Here is a 23926-nt window from a genome sequence, read left to right on the forward strand (position 1 = left end):
GAGAGAGAGAGAGAGAGAGAGAGAGAGGGGGGGGGGATAAGAACAGAGTCTAAAGGGGGAGAAAGATGGGGAGATAGACAGTGATTTTTAACCTTTTTTTTGCCGTGGCACACTTTTTTACATTAAAAAATCCTGTGGCACACCACCATCCCAAAATTTTAAACAAATCACACATTGTAGCCTAATACAGCATATATATATACACATACACACAAACACACACATACTGTATGTATTGTGCTGTTATGCCATGCCTCCTACAAACTACCCCTGCACTGGGAGTAAAAAACAAGCAAAGTTTAAAAAATATGTCACACTGTTGTCAGTCTGCCGTGGCACACCTGAGGATCTCTTACGGCACACTAGTGTGCCACGGCACACTGGTTGAAAAACACTGAGATAGAGGGAAAACAGTACGAGAGAGAGGAAACCAGAGGGAGAGAGAGGGGTGACATAGGGAGAGAAAGATGGGGATAACATAGGAAGAGAGAGAGTGATAGGAGAACAGAGGCAGAGACAAGGGGAGAACACAGGGAAAAAGAGAGGGGGGAGAAAACAGAATAAGAGAAAGGGGGGAGGTAGAGAGAGGAACCTGAGAGAGAGAGAGAGAGAGAGAGAGAGAGAGAGAGAGAGAGAGAGAGAGAGAGAGAGAGAGAGAGAGAGAGAGAGAGAGAGAGAGAGAGAGAGAGAGAGAGAGAGAGAGAGAGAGAGGGGAAAAAAAGAGGAATAGAGGGTGGGAACATGTGGAGAGAAAGAGGGGGGACATAGAAAGAACGAGAGGGGAAAATAGAGGCAGAAGGAGTGGAGAACAGATGGAAACTGAGAGGAGGGAGAGAACAGAGCAAGAGGAAGGAGGAAAACAGAAAGAGAGAGAAAGAAGAAAACAAAGGAAGACAGAGAGGGGGGAGAGAAAGGGGGAAAAACAGATATTCCATTTCTAGATATTTGAATGTACAACAAACTCCACAACCTCCACACACAGATGAATAAGTGTGAAATATGTCCTAAATTAAAAGAATTACAAAGAATAACTGTTAGAGCAAAACATGTATAGATTTATAGGGCAACAGAAAATTTGTAAATATAATCCATGATAATGTCAAATAGTTCCTGTTGTAATAAGGGCTGATTTATCAAGTGTCGGGTGGAGATGATCCGATGTAGCAGATCATGTCGGCCCGACATTGATAAATGCTGACAGTGTACGCTGTCAGCATTTATAATTGCACAAGCATTTCATGTGAAATGCTTGTGCAATAACACCTCCTGCGCATTCGCGGCCAATAGGCCGTTAGCAGGGGGTGTCAATCATCCCAATCATATCCAATCGGGATGATTGCTGTCTGCCGCCTCTTAACTTATGTTTATGGGGAACCTGAAACTACAGGGGTAGATTGCAGCACCCGCTGCTTTATAAATCTACCCCATACATTTTTTCTATTGAACTGACATTTGTTTTTTAGATTTTCTTTGCGAGTATGTCTGCCTCTCCAGAATTAGTGTAGAAGAGACTGTAAATAGCATCACACCATTACTTTTAATTGCTTTCATAAACAAATCCAAGTTATGTAGTGAAGTATCATTAAAGATAAAAGCAAACAGCATTCAATAGATTTAACATAACATAATCTTTACATAAGTTCATGAACAGAAAGCTTTTTATACATAATCTAATGACAAACAAAAAGCAATGATTATGATTAGGGATAAAAAAATAAAAAATGTTATGACAATGAGAATTGATAAAATTATATTTACTGGAAAATCAATAATGTAAAGTAAGAGGAAAAGCAGTGTCCATCTCAATAAAATGCTTTAATGCTTTTAAAGCTATAGAGGGAAGGCTAAGTAACGCCACACTGCTTTTTTATATTAATAAAAATGGAAAGAAAGAAAAGCTTGCTGATTCAGCGCTACCTTTTACTCTGGCTGCTTTGCTCCCATGCTGTCACTCTGCCCCTGCGCTGTCACTCTGCTCTACCGCTGTCACGCAGTCCAGCTTGCTCACACTACTTTAGCCACTAGTAAGTGCAGGCTCGGATAGGCATGGGGACACTGTTAAATTTCCCACCTGAAAATTTTCCCCGCAACACTTATTCAGTCTGGGTGGAACCATAATGGTTAAAATTAAAAAAAATCCCCCACAAAAAAAACCCCAAAAACATACACACACACACACACACATATATATATATATATATATATATATATATATATATATATATATATATATATATATATATATATATATATATATATATATATATATACAGGGAGTGCAGAATTATTAGGCAAATGAGTATTTTGACCACATCATCCTCTTTATGCATGTTGTCTTACTCCAAGCTGTATAGGCTCGAAAGCATACTACCAATTAAGCATATTAGGTGATGTGCATCTCTGTAATGAGAAGGGGTGTGGTCTAATGACATCAACACCCTATATCAGGTGTGCATAATTATTAGGCAACTTCCTTTCCTTTGGCAAAATGGGTCAAAAGAAGGACTTGACAGGCTCAGAAAAGTCAAAAATAGTGAGATATCTTGCAGAGGGATGCAGCACTCTTAAAATTGCAAAGCTTCTGAAGCGTGATCATCGAACAATCAAGCGTTTCATTCAAAATAGTCAACAGGGTCGCAAGAAGCGTGTGGAAAAACCAAGGCGCAAAATAACTGCCCATGAACTGAGAAAAGTCAAGCGTGCAGCTGCCAAGATGCCACTTGCCACCAGTTTGGCCATATTTCAGAGCTGCAACATCACTGGAGTGCCCAAAAGCACAAGGTGTGCAATACTCAGAGACATGGCCAAGGTAAGAAAGGCTGAAGGACGACCACCACTGAACAAGACACACAAGCTGAAACGTCAAGACTGGGCCAAGAAATATCTCAAGACTGATTTTTCTAAGGTTTTATGGACTGATGAAATGAGAGTGAGTCTTGATGGGCCAGATGGATGGGCCCGTGGCTGGATTGGTAAAGGGCAGAGAGCTCCAGTCCGACTCAGACGCCAGCAAGGTGGAGGTGGAGTACTGGTTTGGGCTGGTATCATCAAAGATGAGCTTGTGGGGCCTTTTCGGGTTGAGGATGGAGTCAAGCTCAACTCCCAGTCCTACTGCCAGTTTCTGGAAGACACCTTCTTCAAGCAGTGGTACAGGAAGAAGTCTGCATCCTTCAAGAAAAACATGATTTTCATGCAGGACAATGCTCCATCACACGCGTCCAAGTACTCCACAGCGTGGCTGGCAAGAAAGGGTATAAAAGAAGAAAATCTAATGACATGGCCTCCTTGTTCACCTGATCTGAACCCCATTGAGAACCTGTGGTCATCAAATCAAATCATCAAATGTGAGATTTACAAGGAGGGAAAACAGTACACCTCTCTGAACAGTGTCTGGGAGGCTGTGGTTGCTGCTGCACGCAATATTGATGGTGAACAGATCAAAACACTGACAGAATCCATGGATGGCAGGCTTTTGAGTGTCCTTGCAAAGAAAGGTGGCTATATTGGTCACTGATTTGTTTTTGTTTTGTTTTTGAATGTCAGAAATGTATATTTGTGAATGTTGAGATGTTATATTGGTTTCACTGGTAAAAATAAATAATTGAAATGGGTATATATTTGTTTTTTGTTAAGTTGCCTAATAATTATGCACAGTAATAGTCACCTGCACACACAGATATCCCCCTAAAATAGCTATAACTAAAAACAAACTAAAAACTACTTCCAAAACTATTCAGCTTTGATATTAATGAGTTTTTTGGGTTCATTGAGAACATGGTTGTTGTTCAATAATAAAATTAATCCTCAAAAATACAACTTGCCTAATAATTCTGCACTCCCTGTATATATATATATATATATATATATAAAAAAAACAGCACTTGCTCTGCTCATTTTCAAACTCTGCGTACGTTCCCTCTGAAACAGGTGTGCAAGTGTAATTACAATGCCAGGCATATTTTTGCCTGCAAAAAGAAAAAAACACAGAGGCGCCACAATGGTCTAGTACCACCAATACAGTTAATCTCGATAGCAGGCTGGAACTTAACAGTAGTCCTGCTCACTGTTACCAAATGACAGTCAGTTCAAATCTGGAAGTCCTAAAGGAGCAATCCTATTATCATGTTACTGCTGTTTCTCCGAATCCTCTCTCAGATTTATCCTCGGGTCGGTAGTTGTCATTTAAAATAGTTACTTTTGCAAGCTGGCAAAGGAGATAACAGCATATGTGAGAAGCTCTGAAAAGAAAAAGGTATAAACTTATTAAAAAAACAACTTTCTGAGGACACTACTTGATACCTGTTAGCATCCCCAACTAAGAGGGAATAAACAAAACCAAAATCGAAGCTGTAAGAAAAACAGAACCGGATCCGGAATTTGAGAACCAGAGCAAACTCAGGAAAGGCCCCGGCTGCGGCCTACTCCGGATTGAAAAGGCACTCAAAAGAAGATAAAACTATCTGGGATAGTAGAAGCAGCTCATGAGAGGTGATCGCCCACACTGAAAGACCAGATAGAAGAGATAAGAGGCTAAAATAGGCACTTTTCAAAACGAAAAAAAACAGAGGCCCTCACATCCAGGAATCTCAAAAACTCCACTGAATGAAAGGGGTGGAAGGAAGGCTACAGATATCCAAGCTGGAGCAGTATATTGAAGAATAAGGTGGCCAGAAACAAAAGAGGCATCCAGATATTTCAAGAGTCCCTGCAGAGGGGTAAGTGGCGGGAAAACACGCCATTTTATTTACACATCTTCTCATTTTAACTGAAGCCTTAAACCTGCTAAAGTCATATTCAGGACTACATCAAAATTTTAAAGTATATAATCCACAAACCTAAGTGAAGGCCTACTAAACAGAGGGGCATAAACAGAGGGGCATAAGAGGAAAGGATAAATTAACACTTCTTGCCATAATTCTAAACAGCAGTAAATCATCTACCTGATAAACTGTGATCAACCTGAGTCTGAGCATACATGCTCCCCTCTCTTTTCTTGCCGTTCTGAGGACAGACAGGTCAAATCCCCATTCCTTTTCCCGTAATCGCCCTGTGAGGGTAAGAGCCCCGTGTATAGCATAAGATAGGGATAAATAAAGGTAACTGACACCTTGAATATGAAGAATTAAAGCTCAATAACTTACATCTGAGATATTGAAAACCATACTAGGATTACGAAAGGAGAACCCTATCCCCTGAACTACCAGACGTGAAAGTGTGGAGTCAGGACTATATAGAGTAGATATCTGAGATCATAACATTTAATGGTGGTAGCGCCCTGACTTTCTATAAAGGGTCAAACAATAAAAACTAATATCCAATGACTTATACACTAGAGCAATGTCCTACACTAGTAACTAATGACCATACAATAAGGACATATAAGGACATAGTGGATCATATGATCTGAATAGATGTACTATAAATAACCTTCCAACATAATCATTTAACAGCATCTTCACATCTTTCCTTCTGTGCCCATTCCTACAGAGAAATCAAAGAAAATGTAATCACCATGAAAAGTAGAAGTCACTCAGTTAAAGACTATCTCACTAAAGCACAAGCAAAGCAGAAAATACCAGATAAAAACACATCTCCCACTAAAGAAAACACTAGTCTGGACCAAATGGAAACAGAGGAGAATAACTCCATAAATATCTCCAATAAGGAACTGCTCATACAAATAAAAGAGATATTTCAAGAAGAATTCAAATCGGCTCTATCAGAGCTGAAGAAAGACATTCGAGAAATTGGACACAGAACATCGGACATTGATGAACTCTCAGGAGAAGTACCACAAATACAAACAACACTTCTAGATCATGCTATATATATATATATATGAAAACTGGAAGATCAAGTAGAAGATCTAGAAAACAGATCAAGGAGATTGAATTTAAGAATCAAAAACCTACCTTAGAGTTTCAAAAATGACGATATAACTAACCTATTTCATTGGCTAGCTCCAGAGATAGAGATCCCGATGCTTCTTATGGATAGAGCTCATAGAGCCCTCACTAAGCCCACTCAATCAACCACCAGAGATATCATTGTGAAGATGCACTACTACCATATCAAAGAGGACAGCAAAAAACCTCACGTATGAAGGCCACGAAATTCAGATTTACACAGATCTCTCACCTACAACTTTGAGGAGAAGGAGGGAAATGAAACCAGTTGTGCAGATCCTCATCAAAGAGAAAATCAAATACAGGTGGAACTTCCCCTTCAAACTTACATTAACCTACCAGAATGGCACCGATGCATGCTCATCTAATGAGGAAGGATTACTCCTATTACAGAACTTACAACTAATTCCAGAAGCGTTGGAAACAACTCCCTCTCCAAAACCACAACGTAAACCCCAACAAAAGGAATGGGCACCAGTGGGAAAACAAGGCAGGGTTAACAAGAGCAAGATGGGATCCATTCCTGAAACTGAACACAGAGCACCAAGCAGGGGAAATACTCCTCCTCCATGACTTAAGCCATTAAAAGAGCATATCCATTGCTTTTGAGATTTTGTGGAAGAAATAGGAGGTTTATATATCCCACTTGAACAATCCCAGACAAAGACTCATTGATTTAGTATCCTTTAAATAATGAAGGTTTTACATTTAGATTGTTTAGTTCTCTCCCTAAGAGGACACATTTTTGCAAACCCCCCCCCCTCCTAACCTTACCCTCTCCCCCTAATTTCCCCTCCCCTCTGCATCCCCACACTCTTCTCCCATAACAGGTCAAAATTGCAAATTTCAAAAATGTTCTTCTAGGTTCACTATGTCCTTAAAAGTTACAAATGACTACTGTGACATATACTGTTTTCTTTGTTGTTGTATTGTTTATGTTAAGGTTAACAAATATGTTGAATTTTCAAAAAACTGTTCTTATAATTGCACAGATTGTACATTGTTTGGATAATAATTACTACAAAGCTGGTAAGATCATTCATGGCGGAGAAGCCATGCAGCAAATGGAGGTATGCTATAGCTTCAATAACACTAGATATGTACACAAAATAAGATGTTTGCTACTTCCTACATCTCCTGTATTTAGTGGAAAGCTAAGCAGTTCTGCAACACCACATGGGTATTAAAATAATATCACACAATGATCAGCCAATCGGATTGAACTTGATTCTTATTGGCTGATTCCATCAGCCAATCAGAATATTCCTACCTTAATTCCGATTGGCTGATAGAATCCTATCAGCCAATCGGAATTCGAGGGACGCCATCTTGGATGACGTCATTTAAAGGAACCGTCATTCGGCGAGTAGGCGTCGGTAGTAGAGGATGGATCCGCGTCGGTTGGAAAGAAGATGGCTCCGCTCCAGAAGAAAGAAGATTGAAGATGCGGCTTGATAGAAGACTTCATCCCGATGATGGACTTCCGACTTCAGCCGATGATGGATTTCTTCAGCCGCCGCTTGGATCCAGACTTCAGCCCGAGGATGGACGTCACTCTTCAGCCCCCCGCTTGGGCTTGGATCAAGACATCGGAGGCTCATCTGGACAGATCGGGACCCGGTGAGGTGAAGATAAGGTAGGAAGATCTTCAGGGGCTTAGTGTTAGGTTTATTTAAGGGGGGTTTGGGTTAGATTAGGGGTATGTGGGTGGTGGGTTGTAATGTTGGGGGGGGTATTGTATGTTTTTTTTTTACAGGCAAAAGAGCTGAATTCTTTGGGGCATGTCCCGCAAAGGGCCCTGTTCAGGGCTGGTAAGGTAAAAGAGCTTTGAACTTTTTTAATTTAGAATAGGGTAGGGCATTTTTTATTTTGGGGGGCTTTGTTATTTTATTAGGGGGCTTAGAGTAGGTGTAATTAGTTTAAAATTGTTGTAATATTTTTCTAATGTTTGTAAATATTTTTTTATTTTTTGTAACTTAGTTCTTTTTTATTTTTCGTACTTTAGTTAGTTTATTTAATTGTATTTATTTGTAGATATTTTATTTAAATAATTTATTGATAGTGTAGTGTTAGGTTTAATTGTAGATAATTGTAGATATTGTATTTAATTAATTTATTGATAGTGTAGTGTTAGGTTTAATTGTAGATAATTGTAGGTATTGTATTTAATTTATTTATTGATAGTGTAGTGTTCAGTTTAATTGTAACTTAGGTTAGGATTTATTTTACAGGTAATTTTGTAATTATTTTAACTATTTTAGCTATTAAATAGTTCTTAACTATTTAATAGCTATTGTACCTGGTTAAAATAAATACAAAGTTGCCTGTAAAATAAATATTAATCCTAAAATAGCTATAATATAATTATAATTTATATTGTAGCTATATTAGGATTTATTTTACAGGTAAGTATTTAGATTTAAATAGGAATAATTTATTTAATAAGAGTTAATTTATTTTGTTAGAATTATATTTAACTTAGGGGGGTGTTAGGGTTAAAATTAGCTTTAGGGGTTAAAAAATGTATTAGAGTAGCGGTGAGCTCCGATCGGCAGATTAGGGGTTAATACTTGAAGTTAGGTGTCGGCGATGTTAGGGAGGGCAGATTAGGGGTTAATACTATTTATTATAGGGTTATTGAGGCGGGAGTGAGGCGGATTAGGGGTTAATAACTTTATTATAATAGCGGTGCGGTCCGCTCGGCAGATTAGGGGTTAATAAGTGTAGGCAGGTGGAGGCGACGTTGTGGGGGGCAGATTAGGGGTTAATAAATATAATATAGGGGTCGGCGGTGTTAGGAGCAGCAGATTAGGGGTACATAGCTATAATGTAGCTGGCGGCGGCGTGCGGTTGACAGATTAGGGGTTAATAAGTGTAGGCAGGTGGAGGCGACGTTGTGGGGGGCAGATTAGGGGTTAATTAATATAATATAGGGGTCGGCGGTGTTAGGGGCAGCAGATTAGGGGTACATAGGGATAATGTAAGTAGCGGCGGTTTACGGAGCGGCAGATTAGGGGTTAAAAAAAATATGCAGGTGTCAGCGATAGCGGGGGCGGCAGATTAAGGGTTAATAAGTGTAAGGTTAGGGGTGTTTAGACTCGGTGTACATGTTAGAGTGTTAGGTGCAGACGTAGGAAGTGTTTCCCCATAGAAAACAATGGGGCTGCGTTAGGAGCTGAACGCGGCTTTTTTGCAGGTGTTAGGTTTTTTTTCAGCTCAAATGGCCCCATTGTTTTCTATGGGGATATCGTGCACGAGCATGTTTTTGAAGCTGGCCGCTTCCGTAAGCACCGCTGGTATCTAGAGTTGCAGTGGCGTTAAATTATGCTCTACGCTCCCTTTTTGGAGCCTAACGCACTGAAAACCCAGCCATTCTGTGAACTCTAAATACCAGCGGTATTTAAAAGGTGCATGGGAAAAAAAGCATGCATAGCTAACGCACCCCTTTGGCCGCAGAACTCTAAATCTAGGCGTATGGATTGTTAATGTCGGCGTCGGGGTTGATTGATGTCCGGTATGTATCATAAATAAGAGTCTGCTCTCACAGACCATTCAACCCTTACAGGTGCAATTAAATAGATTAAAGGTAAAGGCGAAAAACCCAGCGGCTGTCCAAAGTATCTCGATATGGGCCTGATCGTACACAACAAACCAGATATGCCCTCGAGTTTGTTTCAGCAGTACTAGTGCGCCGCTACACGGGTTAAGTTGCCAGCACCTGAAATAACAAACAAAGCTTCACTGGGGAAGCTAATAGAGCATAGAGCTAACTACTGTTAAAATTATATGAATTTTTGCTGTTTGATATTATTTTTTGTTATTAAATGATTTTTATGCAACTTTTGTAACCAGCACCTTCAATTAAGTTTGTTGCTCAATCAATTGATTATATATCAAATAATAAATCAATTTTATTAATTATTGGTTAAATATTGTTCAGAGTTCACTTGGGGTTTATCTTCTGCACTTGATACACTGTCAGTTATAGTTTTTTATTATCACTATCTTTCATTTTAATTTAACCACATTATCCCTGTCTTTTACAGGTTATACTTTGGCTTTTTGTAGCGCTCCCTAGTGCCCTTTTCTTTTTTCCTTAAATATCTATAGGGTATTTTAGAGAGATCCCTATTTTCTAGTTGGAGTTTGTTAACCTTGTTTTTTTGGTGCTGGTCACACACCCCCCTTGTTTGTAATTGCTTCACCAACCCAATCTGTCTTATTAGCAATTTCCTTTTGATTTACATACGTTTCCTGTAAAAATGCAATATGTGTTGTTAAACTCTTTAGATGCTTTAATATCATTTTCCTTTTTATAGGTGAGGTGATACCTCTAATATTCCAGGATATCAGGTTACACTTATCCATTAAGCCATATAGAAAGATACCACAAAACCAGTTTCACACGACCAAGAAATATAATCAACCGTATTAAATCACTGTGGGGAAAAATAAATAACAAAACAACACCCCCCCCATCCCTATTGGGAGGAACAATCCCAACTTCTTATTATACCAACAGGTAGATACAATTCTTGTAATTTATCTAACATTAAAAAATAAAAAAATAAAAATAAAAATATAGTTGACGCAATTCTTACTACTACCCGAGTTTATTTAAAAATTCCTTATCTGATTCTAAATCTACTCCAGAATTGTTATTGTTTAAAAATATAGATAATCCCTTTATTACCCAGTTCCCAGTCTTGCATAACCAATACAGTTATATTAATACACTTTTTACCTCTGTGATTATCTTTTATTTAAGCCTCTGCAGACTGCCCTCTTATTTCAGTTCTTTTGACAGACTTGCAGTTTAGCAAATCAGTGCTGATTCATAAATAACTCCACTGGACCGAGTACAATGTTATCTATATGGCACACATAAACTAGCTCTGTCTTGCTGTGAAATACCAAGAGAACAAAGCAAATTTGATGAGAAAAGTAAATTGGAAAGTTGTTAGAAATTGCATGCCCTATCTGAATCATGAAAACATAATTTATGCTTACCTGATAAATTTATTTCTCTTGTAGTGTATCCAGTCCACGGATCATCCATTACTTATGGGATATTAACTCCTCCCCAACAGGAAGTGCAAGAGGATTCACCCAGCAGAGCTGCTATATAGCTCCTCCCCTAACTGCCATTACCAGTCATTCGACCGAAAACATGCAGAGAAAGGAAAACCATAGGGTACAGTGGTGACTGTAGTTTAATGGAAAAATTACCTGCCTTAAAGTGACAGGGCGGGCCGTGGACTGGATACACTACAAGAGAAATAAATTTATCAGGTAAGCATAAATTATGTTTTCTCTTGTTAAGTGTATCCAGTCCACGGATCATCCATTACTTATGGGATACCAATACCAAAGCTAAAGTACACGGATGACGGGAGGGACAGGCAGGCTCTTTATACGGAAGGAACCACTGCCTGAAGAACCTTTCTCCCAAAAACAGCCTCCGAAGAAGCAAAAGTGTCAAATTTGTAAAATTTGGAAAAAGTATGAAGAGAAGACCAAGTTGCAGCCTTGCAAATCTGTTCAACAGAAGCCTCATTCTTAAAGGCCCAAGTGGAAGCCACAGCTCTAGTAGAATGTGCTGTAATTCTTTCAGGAGGCTGCTGTCCAGCAGTCTCATAGGCTAACCGCATTATGCTACAAAGCCAAAAGGAGAGAGAGGTAGCCGAAGCTTTTTGACCTCTCCTCTGACCAGAATAAACGACAAACAGGGAAGACGTTTGTCGAAAATCCTTAGTTGCCTGTAGATAAAATTTCAGGGCACGGACTACATCTAGATTGTGTAGCAGACGTTCCTTTTTCGAAGAAGGATTAGGACACAAAGATGGAACCACAATCTCTTGATTGATATTCCTGTTAGTGACCACCTTATGTAGGAACCCAGGTTTAGTACGCAGAACTACCTTGTCTGAATGAAAAATCAGATAAGGAGAATCACAATGTAAGGCAGATAACTCAGAGACTCTTCGAGCCGAGGAAACCGCCATTAAAAACAGAACTTTCCAAGATAACAACTTGATATCAATGGAATGAAGGGGTTCAAACGGAACCCCCTGTAAAACATTAAGAACTAAGTTCAAACTCCATGGTGGAGCAACAGTTTTAAACACAGGCTTGATCCTAGCTAAAGCCTGACAAAAAGCTTGAACGTCCGGAACTTCTGACAGACGTTTGTGTAAAAGAATGGACAGAGCTGAAATCTGTCCCTTTAAGGAACTAGCGGATAAACCCTTTTCTAAACCTTCTTGTAGAAAAGACAATATCCTCGGAATCCTAACCATACTCCATGAGTAACTCTTGGATTCGCACCAATATAAGTATTTGCGCCATATCTTATGGTAAATCTTTCTGGTAACAGGCTTCCTAGCCTGTATTAAGGTATCAATAACTGACTCAGAAAAACCACGTTTTGATAAAATCAAGCGTTCAATTTCCAAGCAGTCAGCTTCAGAGAAATTAGATTTTGATGTTTGAAGGGACCCTGGATCAGAAGGTCCTGTTTCAGAGGTAGCGACCAAGGTGGACAGGATGACATGTCCACTAGATCTGCATACCAAGTCCTGCGTGGCCATGCAGGCGTTATTAGAATCACTGATGCTCTCTCCTGTTTGATTCTGGCAATCAATCGAGGAAGCATCGGGAAGGGTGGAAACACATAAGCCATCCCGAAGGTCCAAGGTGCTGTCAAAGCATCTATCAGAACCGCTCCCGGATCCCTGGATCTGGACCCGTAACGAGGAAGCTTGGCGTTCTGTCGAGACGCCATGAGATCTATCTCTGGTTTGCCCCAACGTCGAAGTATTTGGGCAAAGACCTCCGGATGAAGTTCCCACTCCCCCGGATGAAAAGTCTGACGACTTAATAAATCCGCCTCCCAGTTCTCCACTCCCGGGATGTGGATTGCTGACAGGTGGCAAGAGTGAGACTCTGCCCAGCGAATTATCTTTGATACTTCCATCATTGCTAGGGAGCTTCTTGTCCCTCCCTGATGGTTGATGTAAGCTACAGTCGTGATGTTGTCCGACTGAAACCTGATGAACCCCCGAGTTGTTAACTGGGGCCAAGCCAGAAGGGCATTGAGAACTGCTCTCAATTCCAGAATGTTTATTGGTAGGAGACTCTCCTCCTGATTCCATTGTCCCTGAGCCTTCAGAGAATTCCAGACAGCGCCCCAACCTAGTAGGCTGGCGTCTGTTGTTACAATTGTCCAGTCCGGCCTGCTGAATGGCATCCCCCTGGACAGATGTGGCCGAGAAAGCCACCATAGAAGAGAATTTCTGGTCTCTTGATCCAGATTCAGAGTAGGGGACAAGTCTGAGTAATCCCCATTCCACTGACTTAGCATGCACAATTGCAGCGGTCTGAGATGTAGACGTGCAAAGGGTACTATGTCCATTGCTGCTACCATTAAGCCGATCACCTCCATGCATTGAGCTACTGACGGGTGTTGAATGGAATGAAGGACACGGCATGCATTTTGAAGCTTTGTTAACCTGTCTTCTGTCAGGTAAATCTTCATTTCTACAGAATCTATAAGAGTCCCCAAGAAGGGAACTCTTGTGAGTGGAAAGAGAGAACTCTTCTTTTCGTTCACCTTCCATCCATGCGACCTTAGAAATGCCAGTACTAACTCTGTATGAGACTTGGCAGTTTGAAAGCTTGAAGCTTGTATCAGAATGTCGTCTAGGTACGGAGCTACCGCAATTCCTCGCGGTCTTAGTACCGCCAGAAGAGCACACAGAACCTTTGTGAAGATTCTCGGAGCCGTAGCCAATCCGAATGGAAGAGCTACAAACTGGTAATGCCTGTCTAGAAAGGCAAACCTTAGATACCGGTAATGATCTTTGTGAATCGGTATGTGAAGGTAAGCATCCTTTAAATCCACTGTGGTCATGTACTGACCCTTTTGGATCATGGGTAAAATTGTCCGAATAGTTTCCATTTTGAACGATGGAACTCTTAGGAATTTGTTTAGGATCTTTAAATCCAAGATTGGCCTGAAAGTTCCCTCTTTTTTGGGAACCACAAACAGATTTGAGTAAAACCCTTGTCCTTGTTCCGACCGCGGAACCGGATGGATCACTCCCATTAATAAAAGATCTTGTACGCAGCGTAGAAACGCCTCTTTCTTTCTTTGGTTTGTTGACAACCTTGACAGATGAAATCTCCCTCTTGGGGGAGAGAATTTGAAGTCTAGAAGGTATCCCTGAGATATGATCTCTAACGCCCAGGGATCCTGGACATCTCTTGCCCAAGCCTGGGCGAAGAGAGAAAGTCTGCCCCCCACTAGATCCGTTCCCGGATCGAGGGCCCTCGATTCATGCTGTCTTAGGGGCAGTAGCAGGTTTCCTGGCCTGCTTGCCCTTGTTCCAGGACTGGTTAGGTCTCCAGCCTTGTCTGTAGCGAGCAACAGCTCCTTCCTGTTTTGGTGCAGAGGAAGTTGATGCTGCTCCTGCTTTGAAATTACGAAAGGAACGAAAATTAGACTGTCTAGCCTTAGGTTTGGCTCTGTCTTGAGGCAGGGCATGGCCTTTACCTCCTGTAATGTCAGCGATAATTTCTTTCAACCCGGGCCCGAATAAGGTCTGCCCTTTGAAAGGTATATTAAGCAATTTAGATTTAGAAGTAACGTCAGCTGACCAGGATTTTAGCCACAGTGCTCTGCGTGCCTGAATGGCGAATCCGGAATTCTTAGCCGTAAGTTTAGTTAAATGTACTACGGCATCTGAAATAAATGAGTTAGCTAACTTAAGGGCTTTAAGCTTGTGTGTAATCTCATCTAATGGAGCTGATTCAAGTGTCTCTTCCAGAGACTCAAACCAAAATGCTGCTGCAGCCGTGACAGGCGCAATGCATGCAAGAGGTTGCAATATAAAACCTTGTTGAACAAACATTTTCTTAAGGTAACCCTCTAACTTTTTATCCATTGGATCTGAAAAGGCACAGCTATCCTCCACCGGGATAGTGGTACGCTTAGCTAAAGTAGAAACTGCTCCCTCCACCTTAGGGACCGTTTGCCATAAGTCCCGTGTGGTGGCGTCTATTGGAAACATCTTTCTAAATATCGGAGGGGGTGAGAACGGCACACCGGGTCTATCCCACTCCTTAGAAACAATTTCAGTAAGTCTCTTAGGTATAGGAAAAACGTCAGTACTCGCCGGTACCGCAAAATATTTATCCAACCTACACATTTTCTCTGGTATTGCAACTGTGTTACAATCATTCAGAGCCGCTAACACCTCCCCTAGTAATACACGGAGGTTTTCCAGCTTAAATTTAAAATTTGAAATATCTGAATCCAGTTTGTTTGGATCAGAACCGTCACCCGCAGAATGAAGCTCTCCGTCCTCATGTTCTGCAAATTGTGACGCAGTGTCTGACATGGCCCTAATATTATCAGCGCACTCTGTTCTCACCCCAGAGTGATCACGCTTACCTCTTAGTTCTGGTAATTTAGCCAAAACTTCAGTCATAACAGTAGCCATATCCTGTAATGTGATTTGTAATGGCCGCCCAGATGTACTCGGCGCTACAATATCACGCACCTCCCGAGCGGGAGATGCAGGTACTGACACGTGAGGCGAGTTAATCGGCATAACTCTCCCCTCGTTGTTTGGTGAAATATGTTCAATTTGTACAGATTGACTTTTATTTAAAGTAGCATCAATACAGTTAGTACATAAATTTCTATTGGGCTCCACTTTGGCTTTAGCACATATAGCACAGATATCTTCCTCTGAATCAGACATGTTTAACACACTAGCAAATAAACTAGCAACTTGGAAATACTTTTCAAGTAATTTACTATAATATGAAAACGTACTGTGCCTATAAGAAGCACAGAAAAAGTTATGACAGTTGAAAATTAATAAACTGAAAAGTTATAGCATCAAATCTTTGTAAAAAACACAATTTTAGCAAAGGATTGCTCCCATTAGCAAAGGATAACTAACCCTGATAGCAGAAAAAAAAAAAAAAAATACAGAAATAAACGTTTTTTTTTTTTATCACAGTCAACTACAATCTCACAGCTCTGCTGTGAGTGATTACCTCCCTCAAAACAAGTTTTGAAGACCCCTGAGTTCTGTAGAGATGAACCGGATCATGCAGGGAAGACAATAAACTTCTGACTGAATATTTTGATGCGTAGCAAAAGCACCAAAAAAGGTCCCTCCCCCTCACACATAACAGTGAGAGAGATCAGTAAACTGTCATAAATTAAATAAAACGACTGCCAAGTGGAAAAAAATAGTGCCCAAAACATTTTTTCACCCAGTACCTCAGAAAATTAAACGATTTTACATGCCAGCAAAAAACGTTTAACATTAATAAATTGAGTGTTATTAAAAAGCCTGTTGCTAGTCCCTGCAAATTAGGCTAAAGTTTTATGCATACAGTATAATTCCAGTGAAGTGCCATTCCCCAGAATACTGAAGTGTAAAATATACATACATGACAGCCTGATACCAGTTGCTGCTACTGCATTTAAGGCTGAGTTTACATTATATCGGTATGGCAGAATTTTCTCATCAATTCCATTGTCAGAAAATAATAAGCTGCTACATACCTCTTTGCAGATTAATCTGCCCGCTGTCCCCTGATCTGAAGTTTACCTCTCCTCAGATGGCCGAGAAACAGCAATATGATCTTAACTACTCCGGCTAAAATCATAGAAAAACTCAGGTAGATTCTTCTTCAAATTCTACCAGAGAAGGAATAACACACTCCGGTGCCATTATAAAATAACAAACTTTTGATTGAAGGTATGAAACTAAGTATAATCACCACAGTCCTCTCACACATCCTATCTATCCGTTGGGTGCAAGAGAATGACTGGTAATGGCAGTTAGGGGAGGAGCTATATAGCAGCTCTGCTGGGTGAATCCTCTTGCACTTCCTGTTGGGGAGGAGTTAATATCCCATAAGTAATGGATGATCCGTGGACTGGATACACTTAACAAGAGAAAGTTTAATTTTGACTAGACTGTCCCTTTAAACTAAACAAGTGTAGTTTAATCAGCAGGCAGGCTGGACTGGCCTGCATTTTAATGCAGTTAATGAAAGCAGTATGCTATAACCCTCTTGATACAGCTAGTATCCACAATCTAACACATATTTAAGCTGTTATGATAAAAAAGTACAGAAGACACCAACAGAGGAATGTTAAAACTTAATTTTTATTTTTTGTACAAAGTAAAATATATCTATTATCATGCAGTCATTATAGACAGCAGGTCCTGTGCAGATCAACAGCCTACGCGTTTCGTACTGCACCTCAGCACTTCATCAGGGCTATCAACCCTGTGTATGCAACATCTCTTTATACAATATTGCATAAGTAGATATTGCATTTTAGCCAGCTAGTGCTGCACAGGAGCAAGCACAGTGTTTATCTAAATGGCACACATGAACTTGCTCTATCTAGCTGTGAAAAACTGTCAAAATGCACTGAGATAAGAGGCGGACTTAATTGGCTTTGAAATTAGCATATGAGCCTACCGAGGTTTATCTTTAAACAAAGAATACCAAGAGAACAAAGCAAATTTCATGATAAAAGTAAATTGGAAAGTTGTTTAAAATTACATGCCCTATCGGAATCATTAAAAAAAATTGCATGTCCTATATGAGTCATGTGTATACAATATCTATTTATGCAATATTGTATAAATAGAGATTGTATATACATGGTTGATAGCCCAGACGAAGTGCTGAGGTGTGTTACAAAATGCGTAGGCTGTTGGTCTGCACAGGACCTGCTGGCTATAATGACTGCACAATAATGGTTATCTTTTACTTTGTACAAAGAATAAAAGTTAAGTTTTAACATTCTCTGTTGGCGTCTTCTGAACTTTCTATCATAGCATTGGATTAATCATAGGGAGTCATCAGGCAGTTCCTGGCCAGTTTTGATGATTTAATTTCCTAGCGTGACTGCCGAGACACTTCATGGCTGACAAAGTGGCTTGGTTTGCTCTGTTTTGAAAGGCATTTTATGGATTTTGCCTTTTGAGGTAAGCACGCACAAGTAGCAGAGTTATCTCTTGTACCAAAGATAGCCGATTCTCATGACCATTATGGTGACAATAACTACGATCGGTGAGTTTAATAATTACGCTAATACAGTATGTGGTGATACGTTTCTCTGCTGCAGCATTATTGGTTACGTTATGTACTTTATCTACTTTGCTTATACTAATCACCAAGGAGGTTATTTACACTTACTGGTGATTTACCTCTACAAAGAACTATTCAGTTTGGTAGCATGCTTGTTTTATTCAACCTTTAGAAATTTGCGGCACATAAGTCTGAGGTGCTACACAGAACTCCCGGACAGAAATATTGTTCAGATTGTTGATCATATATTTGGCTGCAGTTCAAGTTTTTCTTCTTATATTCAGTTTAAAATATTTAAAGGGACAGTTACCTGTAAAATAGTTTTTCCCTGAATGTTTTCCCCATAACTTGTTATACCAGTTGCAGCATATAAAATGTATGAGAAATTGCTCATTTTTGCAAAATAAATAGCTCGGATATGCTCTTTGAGATCACAGCCCATCAAAATAGGCTTGGCTTGCCGACAGATCAGATCTCGTTATCTTATCACTCAAATGCTTCCCTTTCTTATCCATGTACAATACTTAGAAAAAACAATTGAAAATGAATATTTTGGAGCTTTAAAGGGACAGTAAACCTTAAAAAACAGAATTTATGTTTACCTGATAAATTACTTTCTCCAACGGTGTGTCCGGTCCACGGCGTCATCCTTACTTGTGGGGATATTCTCTTCCCCAGCAGGAAATGGCAAAGAGCCCAGCAAAGCTGGTCACATGATCCCTCCTAGGCTCCGCCTTCCCCAGTCATTCGACCGACGTAAAGGAGGAATATTTGCATAGGAGAAATCATATGATACCGTGGTGACTGTAGTTAAAGAAAATAAATCATCAGACCTGATTAAAAAACCAGGGCGGGCCGTGGACCGGACACACCGTTGGAGAAAGTAATTTATCAGGTAAACATAAATTCTGTTTTCTCCAACATAGGTGTGTCCGGTCCACGGCGTCATCCTTACTTGTGGGAACCAATACCAAAGCTTTAGGACACGGATGATGGGAGGGAGCAAATCAGGTCACCTAGATGGAAGGCACCACGGCTTGCAAAACCTTTCTCCCAAAAATAGCCTCAGAAGAAGCAAAAGTATCAAATTTGTAAAATTTTGTAAAAGTGTGCAGTGAAGACCAAGTCGCTGCCTTACATATCTGATCAACAGAAGCCTCGTTCTTGAAGGCCCATGTGGAAGCCACGGCCCTAGTGGAATGAGCTGTGATTCTTTCAGGAGGCTGCCGTCCGGCAGTCTCATAAGCCAATCTGATGATGCTTTTAAGCCAAAAAGAGAGAGAGGTAGAAGTTGCTTTTTGACCTCTCCTTTTACCAGAATAAACAACAAACAAGGAAGATGTTTGTCTGAAATCCTTTGTAGCATCTAAATAGAATTTTAGAGCACGAACTACATCCAAATTGTGCAACAAACGTTCCTTCTTTGAAACTGGATTCGGACACAAAGAAGGCACGACTATCTCCTGGTTAATGTTTTTGTTAGAAACAACTTTCGGAAGAAAACCAGGTTTAGTACGCAAAACCACCTTATCTGCATGGAACACCAGATAAGGAGGAGAACACTGCAGAGCAGATAACTCTGAAACTCTTCTAGCAGAAGAAATTGCAACCAAAAACAAAACTTTCCAAGATAATAACTTGATATCAACGGAATGTAGGGGTTCAAACGGAACCCCCTGAAGAACTGAAAGAACTAAATTGAGACTCCAAGGAGGAGTCAAAGGTTTGTAAACAGGCTTGATTCTAACCAGAGCCTGAACAAAAGCTTGAACATCTGGCACAGCCGCCAGCTTTTTATGAAGTAAAACAGATAAGGCAGAAATCTGTCCCTTCAAAGAACTTGCAGATAATCCTTTCTCCAAACCTTCTTGAAGAAAGGATAGAATCTTAGGAATTTTTATCTTGTTCCATGGGAATCCTTTAGATTCACACCAACAGATATATTTTTTCCATATTTTATGGTAGATTTTTCTAGTTACAGGCTTTCTGGCCTGAACAAGAGTATCAATGACAGAATCTGAGAACCCTCGCTTTGATAAAATCAAGCGTTCAATCTCCAAGCAGTCAGTTGGAGTGAGGCCAGATTCGGATGTTCGAACGGACCTTGAACAAGAAGGTCCTGTCTCAAAGGTAGCTTCCATGGTGGAGCCGATGACATATTCACCAGGTCTGCATACCAAGTCCTGCGTGGCCACGCAGGAGCTATCAAGATCACCGATGCCCTCTCCTGATTGATCCTGGCTACCAGCCTGGGGATGAGAGGAAACGGTGGGAATACATAAGCTAGATTAAAGGTCCAAGGTGCTACTAGTGCATCTACTAGAGTCGCCTTGGGATCCCTGGATCTGGACCCGTAGCAAGGAACCTTGAAGTTCTGACGAGAGGCCATCAGATCCATGTCTGGAATGCCCCACAATTGAGTTATTTGGGCAAAGATTTCCGGATGGAGTTCCCACTCCCCCGGATGAAATGTCTGACGACTCAGAAAATCCGCTTCCCTATTTTCCACTCCTGGGATGTGGATTGCAGACAAGTGGCAGGAGTGAGTCTCCGCCCATTGAATGATTTTGGTCACTTCTTCCATCGCCAGGGAACTCCTTGTTCCCCCCTGATGGTTGATATACGCAACAGTCGTCATGTTGTCTGATTGAAACCGTATGAATTTGGCCTTTGCTAGCTGAGGCCAAGCCTTGAGAGCATTGAATATCGCTCTCAGTTCCAGAATATTTATCGGGAGAAGAGATTCTTCCCGAGACCAAAGACCCTGAGCTTTCAGGGGTTCCCAGACCGTGCCCCAGCCCACCAGACTGGCGTCGGTCGTGACAATGACCCACTCTGGTCTGCGGAAGCTCATCCCCTGTGACAGGTTGTCCAGGGTCAGCCACCAACGGAGTGAATCTCTGGTCCTCTGATCTACTTGTATCGTCGGAGACAAGTCTGTATAATCCCCATTCCACTGACTGAGCATGCACAGTTGTAATGGTCTCAGATGAATTCGCGCAAAAGGAACTATGTCCATTGCCGCGACCATCAAACCTATTACTTCCATGCACTGCGCTATGGAAGGAAGAAGAACAGAATGAAGTACTTGACAAGAGCTTAGAAGTTTTGATTTTCTGGCCTCTGTCAGAAAAATCCTCATTTCTAAGGAGTCTATTATTGTTCCCAAGAAGGGAACTCTTGTTGACGGAGATAGAGAACTTTTTTCTACGTTCACTTTCCACCCGTGAGATCTGAGAAAGGCCAGGACAATGTCCGTATGAGCCTTTGCTTGTGGTAGGGACGACGCTTGAATCAGTATGTTGTCCAAGTAAGGTACTACTGCAATGCCCCTTGGTCTTAGCACCGCTAGAAGGGACCCTAGTAACTTTGTGAAAATTCTTGGAGCAGTGGCTAATCCGAATGGAAGTGCCACAAACTGGTAATGCTTGTCCAGAAAGGCGAACCTTAGGAACCGATGATGTTCCTTGTGGATAGGAATATGTAGATACGCATCCTTTAAATCCACCGTGGTCATGAATTGACCTTCCTGGATGGTAGGAAGAATTGTCCGAATGGTTTCCATTTTGAACGATGGAACCTTGAGAAATTTGTTTAGCATCTTGAGATCTAAAATTGGTCTGAATGTTCCCTCTTTTTTGGGAACTATGAACAGATTGGAGTAGAATCCCATCCCTTGTTCTCCTAATGGAACAGGATGAATCACTCCCATTTTTAACAGGTCTTCTACACAATGTAAGAATGCCTGTCTTTTTATGTGGTCTGAAGACAATTGAGACCTGTGGAACCTCCCCCTTGGGGGTAGCTCCTTGAATTCCAGAAGATAACCTTGGGAGACTATTTCTAGCGCCCAAGGATCCAGAACATCTCTTGCCCAAGCCTGAGCGAAGAGAGAAAGTCTGCCCCCCACCAGATCCGGTCCCGGATCGGGGGCCAACATCTCATGCTGTCTTGGTAGCAGTGGCAGGTTTCTTGGCCTGCTTACCTTTGTTCCAGCCTTGCATTGGCCTCCAGGCTGGCTTGGTTTGAGAAGTATTACCCTCTTGCTTAGAGGATGTAGAACTTGGAGCTGGTCCGTTTCTGCGAAAGGGACGAAAATTTGGTTTATTTTTAGCCTTAAAAGACCTATCCTGAGGAAGGGCGTGGCCCTTACCCCCAGTGATATCTGAAATAATCTCTTTCAAGTCAGGGCCAAACAGCGTTTTCCCCTTGAAAGGTATGTTAAGCAATTTGTTCTTGGAAGACGCATCCGCTGACCAAGATTTTAGCCAAAGCGCTCTGCGCGCCACAATAGCAAACCCCGAATTTTTCGCCGCTAATCTAGCCAATTGCAAAGTGGCGTCTAAAGTAAAAGAGTTAGCCAATTTAAGAGCATGAATTCTGTCCAAAATCTCCTCATAAGAAGAATCTTTATTGAGCGACTTTTCTAGTTCATCGAACCAGAAACACGCTGCTGTAGTGACAGGAACAATGCATGAAATTGGTTGTAGAAGTTAACCTTGCTGAACAAACATCTTTTTAAGCAAACCCTCTAATTTTTTATCCATAGGATCTTTGAAAGCACAACTATCTTCTATAGGGATAGTAGTGCGTTTGTTTAGAGTAGAAACCGCCCCCTCGACCTTGGGGACTGTCTGCCATAAGTCCTTTCTGGGGTCGACCATAGGAAACAATTTCTTAAATATAGGGGGAGGGACAAAAGGTATGCCGGGCCTTTCCCATTCTTTGTTTACAATGTCCGCCACCCGCTTGGGTATAGGAAAAGCTTCGGGGGGCCCCGGGACCTCTAGGAACTTGTCCATCTTACATAATTTCTCTGGAATTACCAAATTGTCACAATCATCCAGAGTAGATAACACCTCCTTAAGCAGAGCGCGGAGATGTTCCAATTTAAATTTGAATGTAATCACATCAGGTTCAGCTTGTTGAGAAATTTTCCCTGAATCTGAAATTTCTCCCTCAGACAAAACCTCCCTGGCCCCCTCAGACTGGTGTAGGGGCATGTCAGAACCATTATCGTCAGCGTCCTCATGCTCTTCAGTATTTTCTAAAACAGAGCAGTCGCGCTTTCGCTGATAAGTGGGCATTTTGGCTAAAATGTTTTTGATAGAATTATCCATTACAGCCGTTAATTGTTGCATAGTAAGGAGTATTGGCACACTAGATGTACTAGGGGCCTCCTGTGTGGGCAAGACTGGCGTAGACAAAGGAGGGGATGATGCAGTACCATGCTTACTCCCCTCACTTGAGGAATCATCTTGGGCATCATTTTCTCTAAATTTTTTGTCACATACATCACATCTATTTAAATGAGAAGGAACCTTGGCTTCCTCACATACAGAACATAGTCTATCTGATAGTTCAGACATGTTAAACAGGCATAAACTTGATAACAAAGTACAAAAAACGTTTAAAAATAAAACCGTTACTGTCACTTTAAATTTTAAACTGAACACACTTTATTACTGAATATGTGAAAAAGTATGAAGGAATTGTTCAAAATTCACCAAAATTTCACCACAGTGTCTTAAAGCCTTAAAAGTATTGCACACCAAATTTGAAAACTTTAACTCTTAAAATAACGGAACCGGAGCCGTTTTTATATTTAAACACCAAAAAACTCTAAGCCATCTCCGTGGAGATGTTGCCTGTACAACGGCAAAGAGAATGACTGGGGAAGGCGGAGCCTAGGAGGGATCATGTGACCAGCTTTGCTGGGCTCTTTGCCATTTCCTGTTGGGGAAGAGAATATCCCCACAAGTAAGGATGACGCCGTGGACCGGACACACCTATGTTGGAGAAATAATGTTATATAATTCTGCACATAGTGCAGAATTATATAAAATTATTTAAGTGCTATAGTTATAAATGCCTTTTTCCCTTTTAAT

The sequence above is a fragment of the Bombina bombina genome, chromosome 4, assembly GCF_027579735.1.
Source record: "Bombina bombina isolate aBomBom1 chromosome 4, aBomBom1.pri, whole genome shotgun sequence".
In the NCBI taxonomy this organism is placed as follows: Eukaryota; Metazoa; Chordata; class Amphibia; order Anura; family Bombinatoridae; genus Bombina; species Bombina bombina.